Below are 15,873 nucleotides of genomic sequence, written 5' to 3'. Positions count from 1 at the left end.
TGCAGGTTTCCTCACGATGTTTTCCTTCACTACTATACATGAGTCAGATTGGTATACAAACTCATGTGGCACGATTACACCAACACCGCTTTTAGACCCATGAAGGGTATTTAGCTGTGGATATTCACCATTATCTGAAGCATTTTCTTAGCTATTAACGTAAAGGGAAAATGATAATGATAATGTTATTAGTCTGGACTACAGAGGTCATACAAGGTATGAGAGATGCATCCAAAATAAGAAGAACCGCTCAACAAGTTTTTAATTATTTGAAGATTAGTAGGTAACCCTAACAGTACCTAAATGTTTATTTATCGCAGCATTTATTCTAACATTCTGATAACGAGTAGGCGTTACTTGGGCACGTTTGATTACTATCACAAATGTAATCACAATAGTTTAATATTTCTCATCTGAAAAAGATCTCCGTGAAATTTGTTAAATATGTGATCAATTCGAAGCAACAGTTTATTTTGGTTGTTACTTAAATTGTGTTGTCCCGGCTTCCTTTTGTATAGTTTAATACTCGACTGTGACGCTCCGAAACCCGGCGAAAATGTGTGATTTTACTTCAGACCGCATAGTTGATGTGACATCTTTATATAGATATGCTGCATAAAAATACCTTTATTAAGTCACGACTTTTTATCCCTCAGTCGCCTCATATGACAACCATGTTAGAATATGTAGTGGTGAAAATGAAAACCACACTAGGGTGGGAACCACGGGCATTCTATAGTATCATCTCGGTAAGTGTTTCAATCGAGACGTATAATAAGATAAATCCAAATGGAGTCCTGTTTCTAGTTATCATTTAAAAGCAATATTAAACTGTTAGATTGGCAACACCAAGATTATCTATCTCGTAGTGTGAAAGCTGGCCTGTCAAATGAAGTCGGAGAAGCTGTCAAATGGAGTCAAAGCTCTTACCTCTTTAAATTATCTTCGCATGGAACTATCTCCAAGATATATTATCCGACTGTCAGATACCTTTACGGGAATGTGTCTGACATCTGGTATTACGCTGACCTGGCTTGTGACCCTTTTGCCCCGATCCCTTAAAGGAACCAGCGAACCTGGGAGTTGAGATAAGATCAGAGTTTAATTTATGTTATTGGCTGTTGACTAAATTGACAATATAGTTGAAGATAATATTCATAGGTCTGAGTTATAGCGTTCGCGGAGATATATTAGTGTTTGTTTTTTATATTCTGGTTTGCAAATGTTATGGGAGTTAGTTTCATTAAATTCCGATGTTTCATTCTGTGTTGGGTTGGTTTTTATAGAACCCCTTTTAAGGTGAACGATTGGAAATAATTATTTCTCGATGAAAGTTAATGTTGTACGCACTATATCTATTAGCATCTACTCTGCCCACTACTATATGCGTCCTTTTAGTAGTAGTAATGTCCTTTTACTTACAAAGGAAAATTTCTCTTTCGAAATGTGTAGGATTATCTTGGCCACCGAAAACCGTTACTTTGTAAAGTTGAACTGAAATGCAGCCCACTGAATATGCATGTTTACGTATATTCCAGTTATGAGTTATACCATGTACAGTGCCTTATTTGGTTATCGCCCGATGCCAGCCTAGATTTAGGACTGTTGTATTGTCTGTTTGCATGGTGGCTTCTTGAACAATACTTATTGTTGCTGAGTGTACATGAGTTATGCGCATTCATTCCTATTGAAGTGATATTTCCTTGTTTCCTTTTGTAATGCTCGCTGATTCTTATTTTCTTGGATATATCTTTATACTATTTTGTTAATCGCATTTGTATTGACCGTCAATAGTTATATAACCTATTCAATAGAACATTTTCCTCCAAATTTAAATGAGATTATTTATGAATGCACATCCTCGTAAATGTGATATCTTTAAGAAACTGAATAAGACTCTGCGCATTATATTATATAACTAAAATAACCAAGAACATTCAATTTCATATGAATGTAAAATATTTATAAAACATATATAAAAGGCAAAGCGATTGACTGTTAAATTGGAATGATTTATATTTCTTATATCTCGATCTACAAAAATATTATAAAATCTTCCTAATTATTTAATGCAAAAAAATTTCTCAACAACTACATCTAAGTAAAAAATTCTGACAACAGTCGTTTATCTTATTATATTATACGTTTTAACAGAGACATGTTCAAGTAATTCCACTATTATAGAACCATTAATAATGTTACTACACTCATAGGAAGCGTTTAAGAATAAAGCATTGAATGAATTTGAATGAAACTAGCATAGACATCTGTCTGTGGCACAGCGGGTGGTGTGTTACCAGGTCGGTTAAGATGTGAAGTTAAACGTGCTTACACTACTTTTGCATCTATAAAGAGCTCGTCACATTTCGATTTTTGCTGTTGAGTAAGTAAAGTTTATCCTGTAATTTTCTCATTTGGATCTATTGATAGATAAAGCTATAGACCCCTTGCATTTCGCTCTCACAACAAAAATATGTTCAGACATGAGACAGAGCGCTGACATCTTTTGTCATTCTGTCATTGGTTCTGAAGTTGAATGATGTTTGAAAGTCGTTAAAATTCGCAAATGATTAAACTGAACTTAAAAAAATGCTATACAACTATTATTAGTCGATTAACACAGCCTACTGGATATCGTAATTCAAATAATTGAACTTCCATTAAGATATGCCAAAATACTCATAGAATGTTACGAAATTTATAGTTCAGTGTGTTTCTATGCTCTATTATTAATACTTGATGAAACAACTGTAATAAGCTGTATCAATTGTTGGCCTTCCTTTTAGAAGTGTAAGTAGTTTAAGTAATTACATGGATGTAGAAGGTTAAATTTGAAAAATAAAAAGAGTTGTATAATCCTTCGTGGATTCATAATTGAGCTCTTAAGAGCTTATTTATCAACTCTAAAGATCAAACATGATAATTATTTTCTTCTCTTGCAAAGTGACGGAAAACTAAAAGACCCTTCGTAAAAAGATCTTATATTACAAATATAAACGAAGACATCAAAAAAGTTGAAAATTGTCGAAGGTTTCTCAGGCAGACAATTGCTTCACAAAAAAAAATATCGACAATTTCCCTTAAAACCTTCAAGTACGAATCATTTAATCAAAAAATAGTAAAAGTAATTGGTATCACGTATTTATTGGTGAAGAAAGCGTGAAGTTAAGTCATTCAATCGAAGAGGTGATTAGTTCCAGTGACATTTGCTAGTCGATTCCCTTCGTTGAACTTTCTATCTTCATCATTAAAAATCGTTGCAAGCTGCAACCAGTGCAATCGCATTCGAAATTGCTCTATTTTACCTTTTGGCTGAAGGACACCTTTCACTTTTAAATATCGTTACTAAAGCATTTAGACTCACGCACTCTGACCTCGATGACAATGAAATGCACAAAAAGTGGTCTCCGTTTCGCCACTGTAATGGCTAAATTATCCGGTAAAATTCGAAGTTTTTGCCCTCAAATGTGATTTAGAACAAGGCGCGTGACTTTCGTAACCAGTGACATTACGGTTTCGTGTTTGACCAAAACTCGAATTACTTGACCTCACCGTTTAAAATTATTCAATTTTAAGTTAAAGGTTGGTAGGTTTTAGGTCTCTATTATCTTTGATTATGTATGCTTTGAATCCAACGAATGTACTTAATTAATTAATATTAGAAGATTTATATTACAATTTATTTTTACCTTTAGGTATAAAAGTTTGTCAGAAAATATGTAGTGTTCTGCATTTTGTGTCTTTATAAAGATTTAAGAGTAATCAATACTCTAGTCGAATGCCAACATGCTAATCGTCACAGCCTAAAAGAGGCAGTGTCTCTGTCTAAGTCGCTCTCCCACTTACAATTTCATTGGAAAAAGATCTTAATCACAAGTCATTATCGTCCGTATTCAAACGTAGAAGGCTATCAGATCAACGGCTATATTTGGTTCGCAGATACCTCTCATGCGGAACCGGATATTTTTGAGAACGGTCGAATCATTAGCTCACCGTATGATTTCTCCTGAGATCTTTGCTTTACCTCAGGATATTGGCATCATATAGCAATACGTAGGCAATTTAAAATTACGCACCACTTTTAAAGGAAAAGTAACAGAACCTATAGATATTGTTTTATTAATTTTTATGAAGCAATAAGAAATCGACATTTGCTTAATTCCACCATTTTTTCTCAGTGAAACTCCTAAACAATGTCAGTTAATTTATTCACGATTCGTGCCAATTCATTTGCCGACTAGCCGACAAAATCACGAAGCGATCAGTAATCTTTGCTTCAGTTCTGGATAATAACTAAATGCGATTCGTGATTTCCAAGGGTTTGTTTCCATTTCTGCTCGAACCGTTGACAGAGTTGATAATGCAATTGTTGATAAAAACTGTTGCGAGACAGCTCGCGCTGGCTTTAAAGGTTATAGGGCAAAAACGTTTAAAGTCCTATTTTATATAGGCAAAGTACCGACACAGACAATCTCTTTGCAGGTTACAAAGGGAGCAAATCTATTGCTAAATATTTCTGTACGCAGATTTTTCTCTTCAGACTATTATATCTATTATGTACCAAAGTAAAATTGTCTTGTACCTTAACTATGACTACATTTGATGCTTTAGGCATAATCGCATAACATCTCATATTTGTAGCTTTATACCTCATAATTAACTGTATCATGTAATAGATTAGACACTTTAAAATTATTACTTGTTAAGAACCATGTAGTAACAATGTTAATAGTGTAATTAAGAGATACTGATACTAGTTGTAATTGTGACCTATAACTGGCTCATAACTATTGAAAGGCAAAGTTCCACAACTGAAGCCGCAAACCATACAGAAGATACTCGTATCGGACACGAAACACGCGAGACCTCATTTGTACAAACAGATAACAATGAAAACTCGAATATGAATCAAGCGCTTGCGCATCTCGTGACGCCGCTGTTCCGATAACGGCATCATCGGGACCTTGACTGGCTTGAACTTAGGACCTGCGCTTCATCGCGTGCTTGCCTTCCACGACCTGCCCGTTAGTTGCTATTTCGGTTGCTTTGTGGCCTCTGTAACACTTGCACTCTCTTTATATGTTTAATAACTTACAAAATCATACACCGTCTTACTATGTTCAAGAATAGATGTGGTGAATTTGTGACAACTATTTTTGTTTAATTTATTTATTCTATTTAAAGTTTATTGCACTTCTAAACACATTTGAAGGTACAATATAGGTACAACTCAATAACAAACATTGTTTGCTAGTTTTTTTTACATTACATTAAAGTGTTTTATATCCACAAAGTACATTTTTTTAAAGAATTTAGTATAGACCTAAATTTGTTGTGCCCAAAATTTTATTTAATTTAACAACTTTCATATTTTTACTACTTCAGTCCAGGTATGTCAGTACCTGTTTACTAGTTTTACACAATATTCTAAATACTAAATGCCACAGGTTGTGGATCTTCTTTCCCTGGTGTTCCAAATACCTTCCGTTGGCTGTTTTCAAATGCCATCGCGGCGGGTCGAGACGACGTGGGAGATTCACATTTTACAGTCAGTAACGTTTATTGCAGTTATATAAAGATAGTTTTCTGTTGTAGTACGTTCAGCGAGCATTTAGTTTCCATCGAGTAGTGTAATTTATAGTTGTAAAGCAAACCATCCTTCTTCGTCGAAACGCTTTGCGTTCATAATAATATCGGCTCTAGAGTGTACATCATTAATCTTTACAGCCCTTTTATTTGCGTTGCGGTCGAAATTAACTTCTTCATAATTGGATGCTTGTAATTGTTATTAGGGCTGAAGGATGTGTTGTGTGTGTAATCTATTTATTTCTATTTTTAACAAAAAAAAATACTAGCAATACGTCTTTATATTCAAGCATGTATGCAAAGCATTTTGCACTTCTTCAGTGAAGAAGAAGATTGATCCGTTGACGGCGACACCTTTTCAGTTCCTGACTTGAAACACCTAACTTGGTTTCGAACCTGTCTTGATGTGAACCAAAACACACTGGTGTTGATAGTATAGTAGTTGATAGTCAATCGCATATTAAATTATGCTGCTTCGACTTTTATACAGAGATGTATTTGTAATTACAAAAATTTTGGCCAGTTGGCTGTTCTGTTAATACCAAACCTGACTAATCATTGAAACAAATTACCTCGTTAATTATGCTGGCTTGTCAAACAGCGTGTTAGTTTGTTATCAGTTGAATTATCTCCCAATCGACTTCCTTCGCAGTCAATCTAAAGGGCGTGCGAGAGATTTTGACTTGGTTCAGAAGTGAGCGGCATTTGATTGCAAAAATGTTGTTTATAACAATTCTGTCTGTTTAAATTTTAAAAAAAATGTTGTTGTTTGTTTAATATGAAGCAGCTGAACATGATTAGTAGTAGAAATCTCTTTGCTTTTACTGCGGAAATGTATAATATCGGTATTAAACATGATATAGTTTAATTTAGAATTAAAGTTTAGACAATAACCCAGCTATAAAACTACACATAGACAAGAATAGCGAAATGGTCACTGACTCATACTTGTGGGAAATAGTAGCTTACTGGGTCAAGTCAACAAATACGTGAATGATTTTCTATTTGCTAATATTTCTCATATTCAGCTTTCATTTGGTTGGGGAGTAGACATTTTTGAAGTAGTAGTGATAAAACTAAGGTATTAAAGTATTACTATATAATAAACTCCCTTTTTGGTCATATTAAGAATATATAGGAAAGGAATAATGTTTTTTTTATTTAGGGTGCGTTAAACCAGTCAACTTTGACCTGGTGCAAGTTATCCTCAAAATTGACTGGTGCAAGCAATAAGGCTATGACGTTGATTTTAACAGGCGCGCAGCTGACGTTTTGACAAAATGGCGTACTTTGCGTTTTTATGCGCACGTTCAATTTGACACTGCAACCCCTTTGTCGTAAAATCTTTGAAGTTTATTATTATCAAACAGCCAGTTTTCGTCACGAACTGTTTGCCGATTTAATTAAAATGTCCACCCCGGTATCTATTAACATAAACATCATAATTATGTTTAGTAACATAAAATCGTCAATAACATGCGAGCAATTCTTCAAATTACAGTATTTTAATGACATACAATTATGTTTCATCTAATTCAGGATGTGTGAGGATATAATTAAGGGTACTTACACCCAAGAGCAAGGTTTGAGATGGCGAAGGCGCTTCAAAAGGAATACTATAATTTTGCAATATTATGTATTTGTCATGTCTTTAAAACTAATTAAACTTATTGCAGTGTCCGACTAGCACAATTTCCATTTGAATATACATATTTATCTCATAGTTGATTTAGATTTTGTCTCAATTATAGTGATGTCTGTATCCCTAGTATGCTGGAGCTTGGCATCTATCATCGTCAAGAAAAAACATTTTTCACTCGTAAAATTCGTGTTATGGAAATTTATAAAACGATACGTGATATTTCAACTCTGTAAGACAAGCGAGAGTATTTAGTGAACTTGCAAGATTTGATTGCGTAATAAAAGCTTGGAAGAAAAGCATGCAAGACTTCTCACATGGATAATTTGACAATTAGCTTCATTGCCTGCCCCTTGCATCAAGTTGTACTTGGCAATTTTTTTCCTGCAATGTTTGCGTACAAAATAATAGAATTCCTCGCAGAGCACCAATTTTAATATGTGCACTATGAGGACAACTAAAAATAACATTCCTAATGATGTAGATATTAATTTATTGACAATTAAAGTAAATTATTTCTTTACAATATTTCGCAACAGGGAAACGTGTAACTCAATATTTTGTCAAAATAAATCACAGCAGACTTTCGTTTCAGAAATTGGTCCTTTGTTCTAAGAAGTGGGGCATTTAGCTATAGCTTGTTGAAGACAATACGTGCTAATAACTGAATGTTGAATAACCGTCACTGGGATCGTGTATTTACTGTTACTTACACATATCTGTACCTCTATTTGTCGCTGTGTTGCGAAAAAGCCGCCATAAGGATGTTGGTTAAAAATTATGCCAATTTACAATTTTTTCCAATATGCCAAAACACCATTTTAGTCAAAGGACATTCGAGAAGTAATTGCTAATTATATCCTGTGCTATTGATATCCATGTTAGGTTATAATTAGTACGAAATGCCTTAATACCAATTGCATTACTTATAATTTCTGACAACTATTCTAGAGAACATTGTTATAATATAGAAAAACATGCTATACAATAACATTCTTTAATATTGTTACATATTACAATTAAAAGTAAATAATTGCCTATTTCCAATTCTAAAGAATTGCTTTGTTTTCTTTTTCTCTTTTTATTCATGTTAAACACAACATAACAATAAGCAACGTAATGCGAAAAGCAAGCTAACACATAACAAATCAAGAGTAGCCACAGAAGGAATGAAGGACGTGAAACATATACTTGATACATAGCGTTGATGTAACGACTAGGCACACCAAGTCCTTACATATCCAGGCACACCAAGTCCGGTCACGTCTCTCTGTCTGTAAAACGCGATAAACTAAAAAAAAAACTACCGGACGGATTTTTGTCTGGTTTTCACCAATATATTAGTGTGATTTTTGAGGAAGGTTTAGGTGTCTAAGTTATTATGGCTTTAGTCTTTACCCGAGAGAATCCAGGGCGGGCAGCTAGTTATAATTCAATTTATTCTACCGCTTCAACCTGTTCGTGTTTGTTTGACCGAGTTGAGATCTTGGCCCTCCCACCGCCCACGCGTCCGCGGCGAAAGTCAATGTAGTAATGAGAAGTGCTTTATTATGTTTTTTTTTAATACACTGTCATAGAAAAATAAAGACGCCAGACGACGATACTGAAAATACCTTACTAAAATTTTAAATAGACCTGATATTTGACGGTGTTAATGTGACATTTGCACACAAATATGCCTGGTATGTTTACTTACATACCTACATTGTCCATTGTGCCAATATAACGTTTTATGGCCAGTTTTGTTTTCAAAAGTATAATGATAATATAAAATAATGATTACTAAATGTAAAATGATAGTTGTTTCTATAAAAATACTAGATTTTTATTTAAACTGTTGTCGTTTAACTAAATGAATTACGATTTTTTTTTGTACTGACGCTCAGTCTTTATAACTTTATTGTGCGTATACTATCATCGTCACCAACGCGATTCGCTACATCGATGCAAATCGATTTTGAATCGCTTCGATTTCGAAAGATCAATTGTTTAAAAGCAGTTACATGACCAATACCTAAACGTGGTGTGGTACATACCATGACTTGCGAATATTTACTAAATCATAATCTAGTCATTTTAAGATTAACACTTTGATTTATATTATTAGCTTAAGTTGGGCTATCTTTGTTATGTTGATATTTTTACGGAGACCCATAATTTTGTGAAGACTTTAAGACTACCTTCATACGAAAATGCGCCGAAATCATAGTTGCCGTTTCGGAGAAATAGATAAAACCTTACATACAAATATAAAAGAAATTGATAATTTAAAATATAGGATTACGCATACTATTTTCGAAATAGTACGTCTCGTCTCTCGAGCAAATAAATTGTCAGCTACCATAAAGCAATAGATATTGTTATAGAAGCTTTTTGCAGAAGTATTTTAGGAAAAATATTAATTCCTATTTAATGCTAGCGCAATTTTAAAAAGGAAATCAAGAATTACCATAGTACAGTGATTTACCACAATACTTCCAATTATAATTGATCTTAATTATTGATCGTTTCGTAACTTTACAAACGGATGTTCTTCATAAATCCTATAAACAGAAATTAAACAGATAATTAGAACCTTGTCCGTTTTTTGGACCTTGTGGTATATTTCAAAATCAAGATTACGTTAATACAATTTTGTAATTATTTGACTCGTATTAACCGATTGCCGTCAGAGAAGTATTAAATTTTATGAGATCACACTGTACGTATAATCGAAATCAGAAGTAGATAAGTTAATTAATTTATTAGTTTACTAGCTGCACCACGCGTCATTACTTAATAAAATATCTATGTTTTTTATGCACATTATTTAGAGCCATATAATATCCATACTCTATACAGCGCCATTGATATCTCGACTTTTTGACCAAATCTTACGGGAGTCACGTACTTTTGCAATAAAAGTATTCTATAAATATGTCAATTTAAGTTATCAGATAGCTCAATACCAAATTTCATAAAAATTGGCCCAGCCGTATGAGTGTGAAGTAGTAATATTAGTGGGAAATGTTTGATGAAAACTAAATTATCTCTACTTGACTTGAAGGAATATGTGTGTTGTTTTTTTTTACTTGTTAATGAACTTCAAAGTAAAAGAACCTTTCCACAAAGTTCGAAAAAAAAATTATTGTTGAAAGAAAGTCTCGAAAATTCAAATATTTGCAGAAAGAATTCTCACGGTAGAACAGAACACTTATTCACCTTACGAACGGCTATTACGTTTCGATAGGCCGTATTTCTGACGCAATACACTACCAAATTGTGAGTCATACTGTCGGTCCGCACTCGCCCACGCCTGCCATCACTTGCAAAGTTGCAGGGTGCTTTGGAATCAAATTGTATCGTTGTGGATTTAATACACCTTTAAAATTATTTAGGCTGATATTAAATACCATAAAATCTGCAGCGGTGTCGTTTATGTTACTTTATTCGTTACTAGCTGTTGCTTGCAGCATCGCCCGCGGCGCAATGAATCGGGTGCGTTTGTCATAAACTTTCACCCCTTATTTCCGGTCTCTAGGAGTAGAAATTTGGGGTGAAAATGTATTTAACATTTTCTTGAAAATTGAGCATAATAGTTTAGTTTATTTTAGCAATACAATTCGACAACGACTCGAGAATCAAGCTAATTGGCGTAAAAAAACTTCCAAGTCACAATGACATATCGACAGGTTCTCAGATAAAAATTCAAACCTACCTAATATAGAACTAAGATTATTAGTTCCGTGGTTTAACCAGTGCAAGAACAGTTGAAATTACCTGATAAGCTTCATTACTTATTCATGAGGAATAAAGGCATTTGGACCACCACCACGATATCCTTAGTCGCAATATTGAATAGACCATATAAAACACATTAAGAAACAGATTACATGGATGATTAACAAACTATAGTCGTTTACAAGATCATTACAATAATTATCAAATTGTGTAACTCACGACATTTCTATTCGGGAGTAATGCAGCTGATAATATTAATATGCTTCGAGAGGATTACCCAGTTTAGCATACTTACGTTACATAATTTTGTATATGTATATCCAGGCGCTTACGGAATAGCAGTAAATCTGACTTGAATGAGACAACTAATTATCCAAAGAGTTGTGACTTGACCGCATCCAAATATAGAGTGGTCAATTTAGTCCCTGCCTACATGAACGTCGGTGCCATTAAAATACAATCATGTTTCCTGAAAGCGACTTGGCAGGAGCTCTGCCGTGCGTAATCGCGTATTTATTAGGTTTTTAAATTGTATGGAATAAAGGTTTGTGGACATAATTTCAGATTTGCAAAAGAATGCGCTGCAGGATCCGGACGTGCCTATTGCGTTATGGCAGGAACTAATAAATATTGGATTATGAGTTTCCTTTAAATTAAAAGAAGCGTATTTTACAAATTATTTATCGTAATATTATTGTTTGAAGATTTTATTTTATTACATTGACTTTCGACAAGCGGACGGTCCACGGACGCACACAAATTGACTGCCTAATTTTTTAAATTTTCAATTTAATTTACGTGGAACCCGATCTTTCAGCAGTCACAGCTTAGAACCAGCAATTAAACCGGCAAAAAGCGACTATGAAGGATAATATTTTCTTTTGAATAAAGCATTAAGCAGTTATGCTCGCGGATAGAATCGTAATATTCTGAATATGCCAAATAAGGCTTGATTAGTTCACCAAAGCTTACAAACATAAAAACAGGATCACGTTGACATCACTTGTTTATTTAGTATTTAGCAAACAATGCCTAAACAAATAATTGGCAGTGCTAATTGCGAAGCCTATTGTCTCATTCTTTCTCACAATCGCCATTGTGGCAGACAATGTTGGGAGCAAGACATGAAATACCGATGATAAAGGGATAAACCTTATTATGCCCTTCAGTATAAAAAATACCGCGAGAGTCGTACACGAAGTCAGATGTATAGACGCGTCAAAAAAAAAGGTCATAATTGCTAGTCGCCCGTAAGCGGAGGACGCGCGTCGCGTGCGTAGTCAGTTTTATTAGTAAAATGTGTTTTGTGAGCTAGATTTCTGATTGCTCGGTGTTCTGTGCCCAAGGCTTTGCTGTGATGCAACTCATGCGCAAGGAAAAGATCACATCTGAAGCCTTATCGGTTTGGTACCGGGAACTAAATTGCAAAGTGTGTAGTTAGTGCCCAGCGGGATTCTGTGTTATTTGTGTCCTTTTGTGAAGTTTTCGCAATTGGCTAGGAGATAAATAAAAAAGAGGTATTATATTTTATTGTCTTAGAGTTGTTGTCGTAATATCTCCCGTAGGAATTACGGGTAAAAAGTTCAAGGAATGATGAATAGAGTTTTAATGTCATATAGGTTTATGTATTTTATCGAGACTTTATCTGTGTATATTTTTGTATGCCTAGTATTAGTATCTGCATTAGTTGTGATGTTATATAGTAACAAACATGCTCATGCACTCACCTCACTCTTCAGATTAGTAAGATGTGTGGGACTGATACTTCTAGTTTTTTAATGCTGCTTAAACATATTGACTTATCGATTGAAATAAAAAGGTGTAAATGGGAAACGCTCCGTAAAATACATAAACAACATGTTTTTCCTTTAAAAAAAAAACAGTTATTTTCGTTAACTATCGTTCTCCCAAGTGGGCATGCCAAATTAACGCACACGTTTTTTGTTGCAGACGGCCGACTGACACGGATCATCTGAGTAATGCGAATACGCCGAGACTGTAATCGCTGCGTGAGTATTTTTTTTAAATTTGTTTTTTTTTTATTTATTCGCCACTTGATAGGCTTCGGCACTTTGCGATTCGGCGCGCGTAGTCAGTAAGTGCGATTTTTATGTCGCCTGTTGGCGGTCTCGATTCTGGTAACGATAGGTCATATAACCTAACGTTACCCGACACACACTGATATCTGTGTAGTGGTTTTTCTATAGTAGTTTTATTATATATAGTTATAGTGGATGTGGTTAAAAGAACCGGGTGTCGATCTAACGTTTAGTCAAAGTTGTGTCTTAGGGTGGGTTGCACCGTCCACTTTGACGTTAACTTTAATGTGCGCGGAAAACGTAAAGTTCGCCATTTTGTTTACACAATTGATGGGGTAACTCACCCCTAATAATGTTTCAATAGTAGTGCGTTTTACACAATTATTATAACTAATAGTTACAACATACGTTAAATAACTATTGAAACGCCACTATGACATACTGTCACTTTACGTTAGCAGAATCGACTACCTGATATATTAGAACTAAAACATATAATTCAAAGGAAGCTGTTAAGACAGCGATTTATTCGATTAAGAATTCGATATACGTAACTAGTTTAAAATCTATAGTCGCACCTGTTCTTGGTGAGTCATATTTTTTAAACAGCACTCCTGTACCGTTAACTTGCGTGGCTGGAAAGTGGCCACGTCAGTTTGATACTTATTTTTTATAGAGCTGTGACGCCGAACATATTATTTGGTTATCTGTTCTAGAAAATATTTTTGCTTGAATATATCCGTTTTTTAAATAAGTTCTAATCTTAAATATTCTCGGGGATTGCCGAAGACTGACTTATTCCGCGTACAAAACGGTACATCACTAGCTGTCACTGTTATAACTTTATTTAAAATAGTGTATTGGATTATTTAAATAAATTCATTGATCCTAACACAAATTTTATGGCTCTAAAATAATTAAATAATTCTGTTGCTCATTAAAGACTAAGGGAAGTTGCACCGTCATATTTGACGTTGATTTTAACCGGCGCGCCGTACTTTGCGTTTTTCTGCGCACGTTAAAGTTAACGTCAAAGTTGACGGTGCAACCCACCCTAAAAATAAATTTACAATTCTGACACTTTGATGGTTCAAATTGACACATTCGTTAATTCAATTAAACACTTGTACTAGTTCTAATTTATATATTTTATTGGACTGGTCTCGCCTCTTACTGCCATAAAAGTTGACATCCAACTTATTACTTTATTTTCTATTTAAGGATTTATTATTAATGTCTAGTTACTTCATTTTATTTTTTTCTAGTTTAGGATTAAACAGATGTTCAGATTACATGTTAAAGTTTGTCCACCACTCATTTAGAGTTACGCACCTACTTATAACATGGTACTCATTTGTCATCACTTAATTTGTTAACAAGATGATGATAATAAACAAGATCTAATTTTTATGCCAAAATTAGACCTTCCCTAATTTTCATCTTAAATTTCTAAAATATTCGTTTCTCATTTTGAACTGTCATGATCTAGCAACAACAGTCGGCAATTGAAGCAGTGGAAAACTCAATTGCAAACCACTCATTTAATATTGCAAAGAAAGGCGTTGATAGTTACCTCACACATACAAAAACTTACCCGACAGGGTTTATATACCAAATTATAAATAGTGTGCTTAGTGCTAAGTACTAATATCTATACTATTATCATAAAGAGGTAAGCGTTTGTAAGTTTTTATGTTTGAGCCGGGTAATCTCTGAAACTACCGAACCGATTTCAAAAATTCTTTCACCATTAGAAGGTATATTATCCAAGATCGCTATAGGTTTATTTTATTTCAAAATTCTCACGGGAGCGAAGTCCCGGGCAACATCTAGTGTACAATATGAATGGCAATAAACAATTAGAATTTTGAATTTGGACTTTCGCGTGTAGAATTTTAAGTAGGAAGTAGTATCCTTCATTCACATTTTAAACAGACATTTATCCGAGTTGAGCTCAATCAGACGATTGGGTGCGAGATCTCAATTAGATGGCCGGTTTCAAAATAAATACTAACGATGTGTCTCCCGGGTTTAATTGGCTAGATTCTAGATAACCATCTGCTAGACCCACGTTCAAATTGATATATCCTGACAAATGAATCGGGAACCACTAGGTCTTTTAGAAAATAGCCCGTAATTTAGAGGCAACCTAATCCTAGCTAATATTATAAATGCGAAAGTAAGTTTGTTTGTTAACTCTTCACGATCTTTCTACTCAAGCAATCTTCTTGAAATTTTACATAAATGTATGTGTGTATGTGTTCCCGTGAGAAATTTCCGCGGGCGAAGCCGCGGGCAAAAGCTGGTTGAACATAAAGTTAATACTTTTAAAAATTTTATATTTAAAGTCGGGTTTACGTAATATGTTACTGGGTTCACTATGATACTATGGTATTTACTTAATACAATAATTTATATCAATACTGAACTTATTTGTGGCAATAGCAATAAATAAAAAAGAAAATACATTCGGGATAACTACACTACTTTTAAATTTCAAATTCGATTATATGAATTAATTGGATTAGATTTGCGAATATCCCATTCGTAAATATACTATTTTGGATTTTAAAATCCATGTAACTTTTTCTTTATTAGATTTCTGAGATTGCAAATAAAACTTTGAATGCTATATAACGTTTTCTCGTCGCTGAAAAGCGTACTAAATTATGTCCTTTGAAAAGACATCGACGCGCTTTTCATACTACCCAATGATGGACATAAAATTTTGAATGAAGGATACACACATCTTGATATCAATAATTATATATATAATAGCGATCAATGATCTAACAAACATTAAACGGGCTCTGGGCTTTGATGCTTTCTGGCTGAGGAAGTAACCGGGAAATTACTTAGATAAGAGTCAGAATTTCTTGAAAATATTTT

General features: G+C 34.1%; 1 protein-coding gene across 2 annotated transcripts in view; it reads left to right on the top strand.

Moving 5' to 3' along the window:
* Positions 1 to 15,873, top strand: part of Cad99C (Cadherin 99C) — a 138,848-nt gene that overhangs the window by 73,414 nt on the left and 49,561 nt on the right. Inside the window, exons 1-2 of one of the 2 annotated variants that reach the window (XM_053749365.1) lie at positions 12,153 to 12,462; positions 12,896 to 12,954. The gene's annotated coding sequence lies outside the window, so the exon portion shown is untranslated. Of the gene's footprint in view, positions 1 to 12,152; positions 12,463 to 12,895; positions 12,955 to 15,873 lie in introns of those variants that run through there. The other variant, XM_053749364.2, reaches the window with a different exon arrangement.

The sequence above is a fragment of the Plodia interpunctella genome, chromosome 9 (genome assembly GCF_027563975.2).
Source record: "Plodia interpunctella isolate USDA-ARS_2022_Savannah chromosome 9, ilPloInte3.2, whole genome shotgun sequence".
Taxonomy (NCBI): Eukaryota; Metazoa; Arthropoda; class Insecta; order Lepidoptera; family Pyralidae; genus Plodia; species Plodia interpunctella.
This window is presented reverse-complemented; position numbering and strand designations above follow the sequence as displayed.